The sequence below is a fragment of the Pan troglodytes genome, chromosome 21 (assembly GCF_028858775.2).
Source record: "Pan troglodytes isolate AG18354 chromosome 21, NHGRI_mPanTro3-v2.0_pri, whole genome shotgun sequence".
Lineage (NCBI taxonomy): Eukaryota > Metazoa > Chordata > Mammalia > Primates > Hominidae > Pan > Pan troglodytes.
In genome coordinates, this window is record NC_072419.2 from 48,494,150 (window position 1) to 48,506,659 (window position 12,510).

Below are 12,510 nucleotides of genomic sequence, written 5' to 3' on the forward strand. Positions count from 1 at the left end.
GGAGTCTGATTTAAAGAGCCTGTATTAATAGCTATTACATTGTATTATCTTCTGTCATGATAAATTGTATGATAAGGCAACACATGGAGCTGTCAGTCCATACCTGGGGATAGGAGTGAGGAGGGAAAGCAGGCAAGATGGCCCAAAATCTGGGATGCCTGAGTGGTAAAGTAAAAGAGAAGTCAGATGGAGGAGAGGGGAAGGGAATTTTTAGGTAGATGGAACTGTGTTTGTGGTTTGGGCAGGTGGGTTAACAAAGCGGGAATGGCAAGATGTTGGAAGGGCTAGTTCCCAAAGAGTTTAAGCAGCTTAGTCTCAGTCCCATAGGTCACAGGGAAAACCCAGGAAGTCATGTGGCCAAATATTTCTTGTAGGTGAATTATTTTTAGCAGGAGGGTGAGGAGAAAGTCAAAGGCAGAGTGAATGTGGTTACACCATCACTGACTGGCCAACACAAGAAATATTGGGGGCTTCCTTTGCAGTGGCCATGGGATGGGGAAGAAAGGTCAGCAGTGGGCAAGGTGTTTAAGACACAAAATCAAAAGGTGATTAAATGTGAATGTATTGAAGACTTCCAAGTTCTCAGCTTAAGTGGCTGTCCACGTGAGTGCAAGCAGAAGGAGCAGGATTCAATTTTCAGGTATAGAGGAAGGAGCAGTTTAGAACAGGATGAACAGAAGATGACACATTTTGTTTGGGCGTTTGGGATTTTTTCCCACCTCAAGAAATCACTCAAAATTATGCCATAGAATTTGGCATCTCAGCAGGTCCTGTTTTATATTTAATCCAGATTAGATGATGTTTCAGAGTGTGGACTCCATTATCAGATTGTCCAAGTTTGAGACCCAACTCTGCCATTTATTAGGTATGTGATTCCAGGCAATTTCCTTAAACTCTATTTCCATTTCAGTTTTCTGATCTGTAGTACCCTTAATAAAGTGCACTGCTCTTTTAGCTTGGCCTGAGTTAGCTTTTCTGATTGTCTACCCAGAAACAAAACAAAACAAAATTTTGTGGCAATGTGCTCTCTGAAGGCTCAGACCATGGCATGTCTTCCACATACTGCCTCCAGCCTTGCCTTGCCACCCTCCTACCACAGGACTTGGTGCACGAACCATTAATGCTTAATGTTGACTTTTAGGTCTGTTCTCTGAGTGAAGCTCTCTTGTATAATCCATAGAGAGTTGATCTGTTCTAATTCCACTGGGCTCTCCCATTCAACATGTTTTTAGGAAATTATCAGTATTTGCAAGGCACATTGGAGATGAAGATGAATCAGAATAGACAGCTGATGGTCTAGTGAGGAAATAGGATGCAAATACAAAGGAAAAGTATAAGGCAGAAAATAACATGGGTCCTCACAGAGGGGATCTAGATGGTGAAGAGATTCTGTCCAGATCAAAGGTCAGGAAGGGTTTATAGGAGAAAGTACCTACTGAATTAGTCCTTAAACATGGGTAATAGCTGGTCACATGGAGCTGAGAAACACAGGCACTGAAGAAGAAGAAAGTTCGTAAGCAAAACTTATGGAGCAGAGGTGAGACTTTAGGAGACTTGTCAGAAAAACTAAGAAAAAAAATAGAAAAACTAAAAAGCTAAGAAGAACTAAGAAACTTGTTTCCATATGGGCAGGGAGACAGTATCACTTGACAAAGTTCCTCAGGTGACTCAGACATGTACTTCTTCCCTCACTTCCACCTCATGAACCATGGCTATGGAGAAGAAGCCATTGAAGGGTTTTAGATGACAGGTTTGAGAGTACGAGCTTTATTTTATTTTATTTTATTTTTTTAATTGCTTCTCTTCTTTTTTTTTTCTTTTTTTTTTATTATACTTTAAGTTTTAGGGTACATGTGTACATTGTGCAGGTTAGTTACATATGTATACATGTGCCATGCTGGTGCGCTGCACCCACTAACTCGTCATCTAGCATTAGGTATATCTCCCAATGCTATCCCTCCCCCCTCCCCCCTCCCCACCACAGTCCCCAGAGTATGATATTCCCCTTCCTGTGTCCATGTGATCTCATTGTTCAATTCCCACCTATGAATGAGAATATGCGGTGTTTGGTTTTTTGTTCTTGCGATAGTTTACTGAGAATGATGGTTTCCAATTTCATCCATGTCCCTACAAAGGATATGAACTCATCATTTTTTATGGCTGCATAGTATTCCATGGTGTATATGTGCCACATTTTCTTAATCCAGTCTATCATTGTTGGACATTTGGGTTGGTTCCAAGTCTTTGCTATTGTGAATAATGCCGCAATAAACATACGTGTGCATGTGTCTTTATAGCAGCATGATTTATAGTCCTTTGGGTATATACCCAGTAATGGGATGGCTGGGTCAAATGGTATTTCTAGTTCTAGATCCCTGAGGAATCGCCACACTGACTTCCACAATGGTTGAACTAGTTTACAGTCCCACCAACAGTGTAAAAGTGTTCCTATTTCTCCACATCCTCTCCAGCACCTGTTGTTTCCTGACTTTTTAATGATTGCCATTCTAACTGGTGTGAGATGATATCTCATTGTGGTTTTGATTTGCATTTCTCTGATGGCCAGTGACGATGAGCATTTTTTCATGTGTTTTTTGGCTGCATAAATGTCTTCTTTTGAGAAGTGCCTGTTCATGTCCTTCGCCCACTTTTTGATGGGGTTGTTTGTTTTTTTCTTGTAAATTTGTTTGAGTTCACTGTAGATTCTGGATATTAGCCCTTTGTCAGATGAGTAGGTTGCGAAAATTTTCTCCCATGTTGTAGGTTGCCTGTTCACTCTGATGGTAGTTTCTTTTGCTGTGCAGAAGCTCTTTAGTTTAATTAGATCCCATTTGTCAATTTTGGCTTTTGTTGCCATTGCTTTTGGTGTTTTGGACATGAAGTCCTTGCCCACGCCTATGTCCTGAATGGCAATGCCTAGGTTTTCTTCTAGGGTTTTTATGGTTTTAGGTCTAACGTTTAAATCTTTAATCCATCTTGAATTGATTTTTGTATAAGGTGTAAGGAAGGGATCCAGTTTCAGCTTTCTACATATGGCTAGCCAGTTTTCCCAGCACCATTTATTAAATAGGGAATCCTTTCCCCATTGCTTGTTTTTCTCAGGTTTGTCAAAGATCAGATAGTTGTAGGTAAGCGGCGTTATTTCTGAGGGCTCTGTTCTGTTCCATTGATCTATATTTCTGTTTTGGTACCAGTACCATGCTGTTTTGGTTACTGTAGCCTTGTAGTATAGTTTGAAGTCAGGTAGTGTGATGCCTCCAGCTTTGTTCTTTTGGCTTAGGATTGACTTGGCGATGCGGGCTCTCTTTTGGTTCCATATGAGCTTTGAAGTAGTTTTTTCCAATTCTGTGAAGAAAGTCATTGGTAGCTTGATGGGGATGGCATTGAATCTGTAAATTACCTTGGGCAGTATGGCCATTTTCACGATATTGATTCTTCCTACCCATGAGCAAGGAATGTTCTTCCATTTGTTTGTATCCTCTTTTATTTCCTTGAGCAGTGGTTTGTAGTTCTCCTTGAAGAGGTGCTTCACATCCCTTGTAAGTTGGATTCCTAGGTATTTTATTCTCTTTGAAGCAATTGTGAATGGGAGTTCACTCATGATTTGGCTCTCTGTTTGTCTGTTGTTGGTGTATAAGAATGCTTGTGATTTTTGTACATTGATTTTGTATCCTGAGACTTTGCTGAAGTTGCTTATCAGCTTAAGGAGATTTTGGGCTGAGACGATGGGGTTTTCTAGATAAACAATCATGTCGTCTGCAAACAGGAACAATTTGACTTCCTCTTTTCCTAATTGAATACCCTTTATTTCCTTCTCCTGCCTGATTGCCCTGGCCAGAACTTCCAACACTATGTTGAATAGGAGCGGTGAGAGAGGGCATCCCTGTCTTGTGCCAGTTTTCAAAGGGAATGCTTCCAGTTTTTGCCCATTCAGTATGATATTGGCTGTGGGTTTGTCATAGATAGCTCTTATTATTTTAAAATATGTCCCATCAATACCTAATTTATTGAGAGTTTTTAGCATGAAGGGTTGTTGAATTTTGTCAAAGGCTTTTTCTGCATCTATTGAGATAATCATGTGGTTTTTGTCTTTGGCTCTGTTTATATGCTGGATTACATTTATTGATTTGCGTATGTTGAACCAGCCTTGCATCCCAGGGATGAAGCCCACTTGATCATGGTGGATAAGCTTTTTGATGTGCTGCTGGATTCGGTTTGCCAGTATTTTACTGAGGATTTTTGCATCAATGTTCATCAAGGACATTGGTCTAAAATTCTCTTTTTTGGTTGTGTCTCTGCCAGGCTTTGGTATCAGAATGATGCTGGCCTCATAAAATGAGTTAGGGAGGATTCCCTCTTTTTCTATTGATTGGAATAGTTTCAGAAGGAATGGTACCAGTTCCTCCTTGTACCTCTGGTAGAATTCGGCTGTGAATCCATCTGGTCCTGGACTCTTTTTGGTTGGTAAACTATTGATTATTGCCACAATTTCAGATCCTGTTATTGGTCTATTCAGAGATTCAACTTCTTCCTGGTTTAGTCTTGGGAGAGTGTATGTGTCGAGGAATGTATCCATTTCTTCTAGATTTTCTAGTTTATTTGCGTAGAGGTGTTTGTAGTATTCTCTGATGGTAGTTTGTATTTCTGTGGGATCGGTGGTGATATCCCCTTTATCATTTTTTATTGCGTCTATTTGATTCTTCTCTCTTTTTTTCTTTATTAGTCTTGCTAGCGGTCTATCAATTTTGTTGATCCTTTCAAAAAACCAGCTCCTGGATTCATTAATTTTTTGAAGGGTTTTTTGTGTCTCTATTTCCTTCAGTTCTGCTCTGATTTTAGTTATTTCTTGCCTTCTGCTAGCTTTTGAATGTGTTTGCTCTTGCTTTTGTAGTTATTTTAATTGTGATGTTAGGGTGTCAATTTTGGATCTTTCCTGCTTTCTCTTGTGGGCATTTAGTGCTATAAATTTCCCTCTGCACACTGCTTTGAATGCGTCCCAGAGATTCTGGTATGTTGTGTCTTTGTTCTCGTTGGTTTCAAAGAACATCTTTATTTCTGCCTTCATTTCGTTATGTACCCAGTAGTCATTCAGGAGCAGGTTGTTCAGTTTCCATGTAGTTGAGCGGCTTTGAGTGAGATTCTTAATCCTGAGTTCTAGTTTGATTGCACTGTGGTCTGAGAGATAGTTTGTTATAATTTCTGTTCTTTTACATTTGCTGAGGAGAGCTTTACTTCCAAGTATGTGGTCAATTTTGGAATAGGTGTGGTGTGGTGCTGAAAAAAATGTATATTCTGTTGATTTGGGGTGGAGAGTTCTGTAGATGTCTATTAGGTCCGCTTGGTGCAGAGCTGAGTTCAATTCCTGGGTATCCTTGTTGACTTTCTGTCTCGTTGATCTGTCTAATGTTGACAGTGGGGTGTTAAAGTCTCCCATTATTAATGTGTGGGAGTCTAAGTCTCTTTGTAGGTCACTCAGGACTTGCTTTATGAATCTGGGTGCTCCTGTATTGGGTGCATAAATATTTAGGATAGTTAGCTCCTCTTGTTGAATTGATCCCTTTACCATTATGTAATGGCCTTCTTTGTCTCTTTTGATCTTTGTTGGTTTAAAGTCTGTTTTATCAGAGACTAGGATTGCAACCCCTGCCTTTTTTTGTTTTCCATTTGCTTGGTAGATCTTCCTCCATCCTTTTATTTTGAGCCTATGTGTGTCTCTGCACGTGAGATGGGTTTCCTGAATACAGCACACTGATGGGTCTTGACTCTTTATCCAACTTGCCAGTCTGTGTCTTTTAATTGGAGCATTTAGTCCATTTACATTTAAAGTTAATATTGTTATGTGTGAATGTGATCCTGTCATTATGATGTTAGCTGGTGATTTTGCTCGTTAGTTGATGCAGTTTCTTCCTAGTCTTGATGGTCTTTACATTTTGGCATGATTTTGCAGCGGCTGGTACCGGTTGTTCCTTTCCATATTTAGCGCTTCCTTCAGGAGCTCTTTTAGGGCAGGCCTGGTGGTGACAAAATCGGTCAGCATTTGTTTGTCTGTAAAGGATTTTATTTCTCCTTCACTTATGAAGCTTAGTTTGGCTGGATATGAAATTCTGGGTTGAAAATTCTTTTCTTTAAGAATGTTGAATATTGGCCCCCACTCTCTTCTGGCTTGTAGGGTTTCTGCCGAGAGATCCGCTGTTAGTCTGATGGGCTTCCCTTGGAGGGTAACCCGACCTTTCTGTCTGGCTGCCCTTAACATTTTTTCCTTCATTTCAACTTTGGTGAATCTGACAATTATGTGTCTTGGAGTTGCTCTTCTCGAGGAGTATCTTTGTGGCGTTCTCTGTATTTCCTGAATCTGAACGTTGGCCTGCCTTGCTAGATTGGGGAAGTTCTCCCGGATAATATCCTGCAGAGTGTTTTCCAACTTGGTTTCATTCTCCGCATCACTTTCAGGTACACCAATCAGACGTAGATTTGGTCTTTTCACATAGTCCCATATTTCTTGGAGGCTTTGCTCATTTCCTTTTATTCTTTTTTCTCTAGACTTCCCTTCTCGCTTAGTTTCATTCATTTCATCTTCCATTGCTGATACCCTTTCTTCCAGTCGATCGCATCGGCTCCTGAGGCTTCTGCATTCTTCACGTAGTTCTCGAGCCTTGGTTTTCAGCTCCATCAGCTCCTTTAAGCATTTCTCTGTATTGGTTATTCTACTTATACATTCTTCTAAATTTTTTTCAAAGTTTTCAACTTCTTTGCCTTTGGTTTGAATGTCCTCCCGTAGCTCAGAGTAATTTGATCGTCTGAAGCCTTCTTCTCTCAGCTCGTCAAAATCATTCTCCATCCAGCTTTGTTCCGTTGCTGGTGAGGAACTGCGTTCCTTTGGAGGAGGAGAGGCGCTCTGCATTTTAGAGTTTCCTGTTTTTCTGTTCTGTTTTCTCCCCATCTTTGTGGTTTTATCTACTTTTGGTCTTTGATCATGGTGATGTACAGATGGGTTTTCGGTGTGGATGTCCTTTCTGTTTGTTAGTTTTCCTTCTAACAGACAGGACCCTCAGCTGCAGGTCTCAGATGGAAATGCAGAAATCACCCGTCTTCTGCGTCGCTCACGCTGGGAGCTGTAGACCGGAGCTGTTCCTATTCGGCCATCTTGGCTCCCTCTCCTCTTCCACGAGCTTTATTTTTTAACACAATGCTGACTACAGTATGGAGGATAGGTTAGAGGGGTGGGGCACAGTTAGGAAGGTCAGTGAGGAAACTCATGCAATAGGGCTATAGAGGTCTGACCCAGGGAAAAGACAATGGAGGAAGAGGAGGCAGAGGCAGAAAGGAAGGAAGGAAGGGAGGGAGGGAGGGAGGGAGGGAGGGGGAGAAAGAGAAAGAGAGAGAGACAGAGAGACAGAGACAGAGAGAATGAGACCAAGAGAATGTAGAGAATCCTGGGTGTTGGAATCCCATCTGTTTGTTGATGGGATAGGAGGTAGTGCCTATGAATGAGATGGGAAACAGGTTGGGGAGTAGGTAATGATTTTGACTTTGACTATGAAATACCTGAGGGATTTTCAAGGGAGATGTCCAGGGGCAGATGATATGGATAATGGAGCTCTAACAAGAGAGGACTGATCTTCAGGCCAGCAAAACTACAACCACCGGGTAGTGTGATAAATACACAAATGAAGACTAGCATGTATGGCACAGTGGCTGCATGCAGAGGAACATCACTGGATCTTCCTGGGGCAGGAGGCTGGTGGAAAGGCTTTGCTGAGATGGTAACATTTGGGAGTCCTACTAGGAAGAACAAGAGGCTGAGAGTCAGAGTGTGATAGGAACTTTGTAGGTTAAGAGAAATCTCAGGACATTTCATTCAGGGAAACAGCATGCTCAAAAGAAGAAAACAGTGAAATTGGGAAAAACAAGCCCCAGAGAGGAAAGTGGTACCGAATCTGAGTCACATGTTTCTTAGTCCAGGATTTGCTTATTTCCTGTCAGTCTCCATGGACTGACAGAGTAGAAGGTAGCAGCATGAGCTCTAGAGACACCGAGACTGGGTTTCCACATCAACTCTGCCCAAAACGTTCACCAACTCACGTGATCTTTTTGAACTTCAGTTTCTTATTTTCAAACAAGCAACAGACCTAACCTACTATGACTATTAGGAAGATTAAAATCAGAATATAGCTGCAGTTTAAATGAAAAATGATGCAAATTATGTCAGTGTGTGAGCATTGATTGCAACCCTGCCATTAGCATATTAGTAATGGGTTTGGAGCTGGCCTGGTACAGTTGATGGTCATGTGGAGATGAATGTTTCTGTAGATATTGTGCATTGTAATTCCTTAAGCAGGTTCAGGGAACAAAGCCTATTTCAATAATTAGCTCATTTGATCTTTAGAATAGCCCCATAAAACTGGCTACCTTTCATAGAACGGAAAGCAAAGGCTAAGATTTGTTAAGTTGCTTCTCCAAGGCTAACAGCAAATAAACAGGACTAAAAATTTGGGGCCAGTTTTTCTGATTCTCTGTCCCATTACACTGAGAGCTACTGGAGGGCAGGTACAAGTCACAGAGAATTGATGTATAACCAGAGATGCATATAAAATCTCAGAATAGACATTCATATTTATACTCAAGACACTCCAAATACACTCTTGGAACAGAAGTTTCCATTTGGACAGGCAAGGAAAGTTTGGCAAAAAGTTAAGGCTGGACTAGGACGAGCTGGGCAGGGGAGCAGGGGAGGAGACAGGGTCTGGCTAGAACCATGGATGGTACCAACTTTGAATATACCTCCCTAAAATTTCCTAGTTCTCATTTGAAAATTAAAATGTGATGGACAGGTTAGTGTAGGATCCAGGCAAGTCCAGGGGTGCAGATCTTGTCAAAAGTCCTGCATAACTTGGCTTTGGTGTTTCCCTATGCATAAGTGCATGGCCATGCTTTGAGCTTTAAGGGACCATGTTCAGACTCCAGGAAGTGTGTCCCAAGGGATAAAATTGAGCTATATGAAACTTGTGTGCGCATACATATAATTTCACGCTCCACAAACAAACATTGAATTGTAGACCTTCTCATATGTGAGTGGCTAATGAACACTTTCAACTATTGAGACATGCTGGTTAAGGCAATAATACTTGATCTTTTCATCTTAATTTGCATTAAAGGCACACAGTGCCCCATGGTATTAAGTTAAGAAAACATAGAGTTGGTCATGCAACCTCTTGATTGCTGATTTTGGAGGAGTGGGGAGGATGTCTAACAGTTCTAAGGGGAGGAGGCAAGGGATGAAGATGATCAGGACTGCAGTGCTGAGTCAGTGATGAAGGTCTTTCTCTTATGTCAGGACTTAACATGGTACTCATGAAAAGGAGGTATGTTTTACTACATAATGACATGGGGTACCCATTACAGAACATTCAGAACTCTAGATGTGATCGACAGATCCAGAAGAAAAAGATGGAGCCACTATCTAGTGACAGCAGAAGGATGGATATTTTGTTGTTGGTGTGGCTAAAACCACACTGGTAGTTAACTCTGTCGGTGAGGGGCTCCAGGATCCCTTCTTATAATGCTCATATCATCCTGTTTATGTCCATGCAATCCTAATTCCATATGGTTCCACATTCAATACCGCCCAGTTCAAACAGCTAAAGGTAATGCAAAAAGAATTCTAAACTTTAACTTGCTTCTCTTTCAAACTATAAGAGAATCCCATTTAAATCACCCACCAACATCTCATATCCCTTTCTCCTTTTCGTTTCTCAAGATCTCCCTCCCCCCGTTACAAAACAAAACCAAGCAACAACAACAAAACACCTCTCAAGTTTTGTTGATATTCTCTCTTTTCCCTCCTCTATTTTGTTTTCAGTTGTCTAAATATAAATTAATTTAGCTTTTTTTCATTAAACCCTTCCCTTCATCCATGGATCTCAAGCCCATTCTCTGTCTGTCTTCTAGTTCTGTGTCATCAAAGGAAACCCCTAACAGGAAGAGAAAGACTCTCTTTGGACAGTGGCAAGGAAGCTCTAAAGTCAGTGATCAGAAACTTTCAGAGGGAGAAGCTGGGGACATCTTATGTTTCTGGAAACATCTGTGGTTATAGCTTTAGGGGGGCTTTGAGTCAGTTGAATCTATTAGGAGCAGAAAAAAAAAAAAAACCCAGAAAGTAACCATGTCCATGACCAGGGAAGGCAGGGAGAAGACCCAGGCAAGCTTAAGCCAGTGGAGGGGTTGTACCAGTGTTGGCCTCTGTGAACTTCTGAGTCCAAGCACTGTAGGTGATGATAGGACACTGAGGAGATGTTAACACTAGTATCCTGAGCTATGGTGATGAGCCTGCTACTTGGAAGTTTCTTTGACTTGAATACATCTTCCTTTGAGGTAGATGTAGACAGTATTCTGGCCAACAGTAAGTTGGTAGCAGACTCAATTGATCAGTGTAGTATATATTGATATATATATGCAGCTGGGGGTAGCTGGGGACAGAAGAGGTACACAGAATTTCGCTTTCCTTTGGGGCATCTCTAGACACAGGAAGACATTGTAGGTTAGTGGAAAGAGTGCAGGCCTACGTTCAATTTCTCTCTTCCTCCCCACTTTCTCCTCTTCTCCTCCTACCCTCCCCTCCCATCTGTAAATTGTTATAATCAACTAGGCCAATAAAATGTCTTATTTTCTTCAAAAGATGCCATATATGTAAACACTGATTAGCACCCCACAACATGCAATGCCCAGGTTTTGCCTCCTGGGGAGAAACGGTGATCATGTGATGCCTGTTGATTGGGTCTGATGGACAGTTTTGATAGACATGAGAGTTGATGAAGATACTCAGAGGAGGTTAAAACTACCACAAAGGACTCATTTCATAGTTGCTCCCACCCTGGAAACATAAAGCCTTTTCCTCCCTCCCAAAAAGTCACACTCACACATTTCAGAAATAGCTGTGAGAAGGAAGTGAAATTTCTTCACAATCTCACAGATGATGGTGACGTGGTTTAAGCCAGGCTTTAGAAAGAGCAAAATTGGAAGAGCATATCTGATTTACAAATCAGTGGCAAAGAATAATAAAATTTCAGGTCTATCAAAGAGGTATTCAGTTCCATTAATTTGGGTGAATAATCCCAAACTCACCTCTGCCTCTAATATATCTGTAACTCTAAGAAACATTTCACCTCTGCCTCTAATACATCTGTAACTCTAAGAAACATTTCAATGATCTTACATGTACAATGTGCTTACTGCTCCCAGAGAAATCAAAAGTCATATACTACCCTATGTAATAGCAGCAGACTAGTCACTGGGACATATAATGTGGCCATGTGTTATCAGTGATGATGGTGATATGACAATGTAGGGTTGACCTTAACCCTTTGAGGGCTATTCACCCCCAATATTAACATAATACCTTCTGTTGCCCCTAGTTTCTCCAACCAGAAAATCAGTAGATGGAGGAGAACCTTAGCTCTTAAGCCATTGTGCTGGGAACTTGAGGCAAGACATGATCCTATTAGACAAAAAAACGTCAAGAAAAGATGTCCTCACAGTTTAATGCCCTGGCCAGAGGCTAGTATGGTTGATCCAAAGCAGAACCACGAGAAAGAGAGAGAGGGACATCCTGGGGCTTGCATAGCCAAGAGAGGGTTGACTGCATGTGTAGTGGGGACCCTAGTATTTCTAAATCACTTATTGCTGGAAATGGGGATATTGCTTTAAAAAAAAAAATTCTTCATTTTATATTCACGTGGTTCCTAAGGAAGAAGCTGGAATTAGTTGTTAGGGGTATTCTGTCCCTTTGTTCTGGTAGGAAACACATTTGATGAGCATTTTTCATCCTATAGATGGAAGCAAGTTCCCAGCCCGTGTTCTTGGGGTTGCCCTGAACTCTGTGCATAAGCAAACCCAGAGCTTCAGGCTGAGGTGTTGGTTTGGTTAATAATGTAGAAGGCTCTTTTGCCTGGGAGCAGGGCACAATACACCACCTAGTATTATAATGTGGATAAATGTTTTGTTTGCTATGATAGACTGAGGAGTGGGAAGGTAGAGACTAAGGTTGGGGCCCTGGCATTGAAACTGAGAAGACGTGGAGGTGGGAAGTAGATGTATTAACAGGGTGGCAGGCAGGGGCTAAGGAGAGGGGCGAGTAAGACTCTCTGTTTAGAGGAATAACCAGTGCACCCTGTGGACAGGGATAGCTGATATTCACCCTTTGTATTTTCTTCCCTCTGTAATTTCCTTGTGTTATCCTCAAGCCTTGTGAATGCCTCTTAAACAGAGGATGCTGGTGTAGTACATCTTGGAAATAAGGGAGGAATCTGTGTGCATGCTTTCGTGAGAAATGCAACTGGAGAAAACACACAGTATGAGCAAACTAGTAGCTGGCCAAAGGAGTCCAGGGAGACATGCTTTTGAGAGGTGACAAACAACAGCAACCCAGCTGGGAAGGTTCTGTGGGACAGGGCATAGTACAGAGCCTGTAATAGGACTTGTAATTGGGAACTCTCACACCACTGTAGACTGTAC

The 12,510-nt window shown here is 41.5% G+C and overlaps 1 protein-coding gene across 13 annotated transcripts in view; it reads right to left on the reverse strand.

The window, feature by feature from the left end:
• Positions 1–12,510, reverse strand: part of PTPRT (protein tyrosine phosphatase receptor type T) — a 1,128,501-nt gene that overhangs the window by 168,372 nt on the left and 947,619 nt on the right. The gene's annotated exons all lie outside the window — the stretch shown is intronic.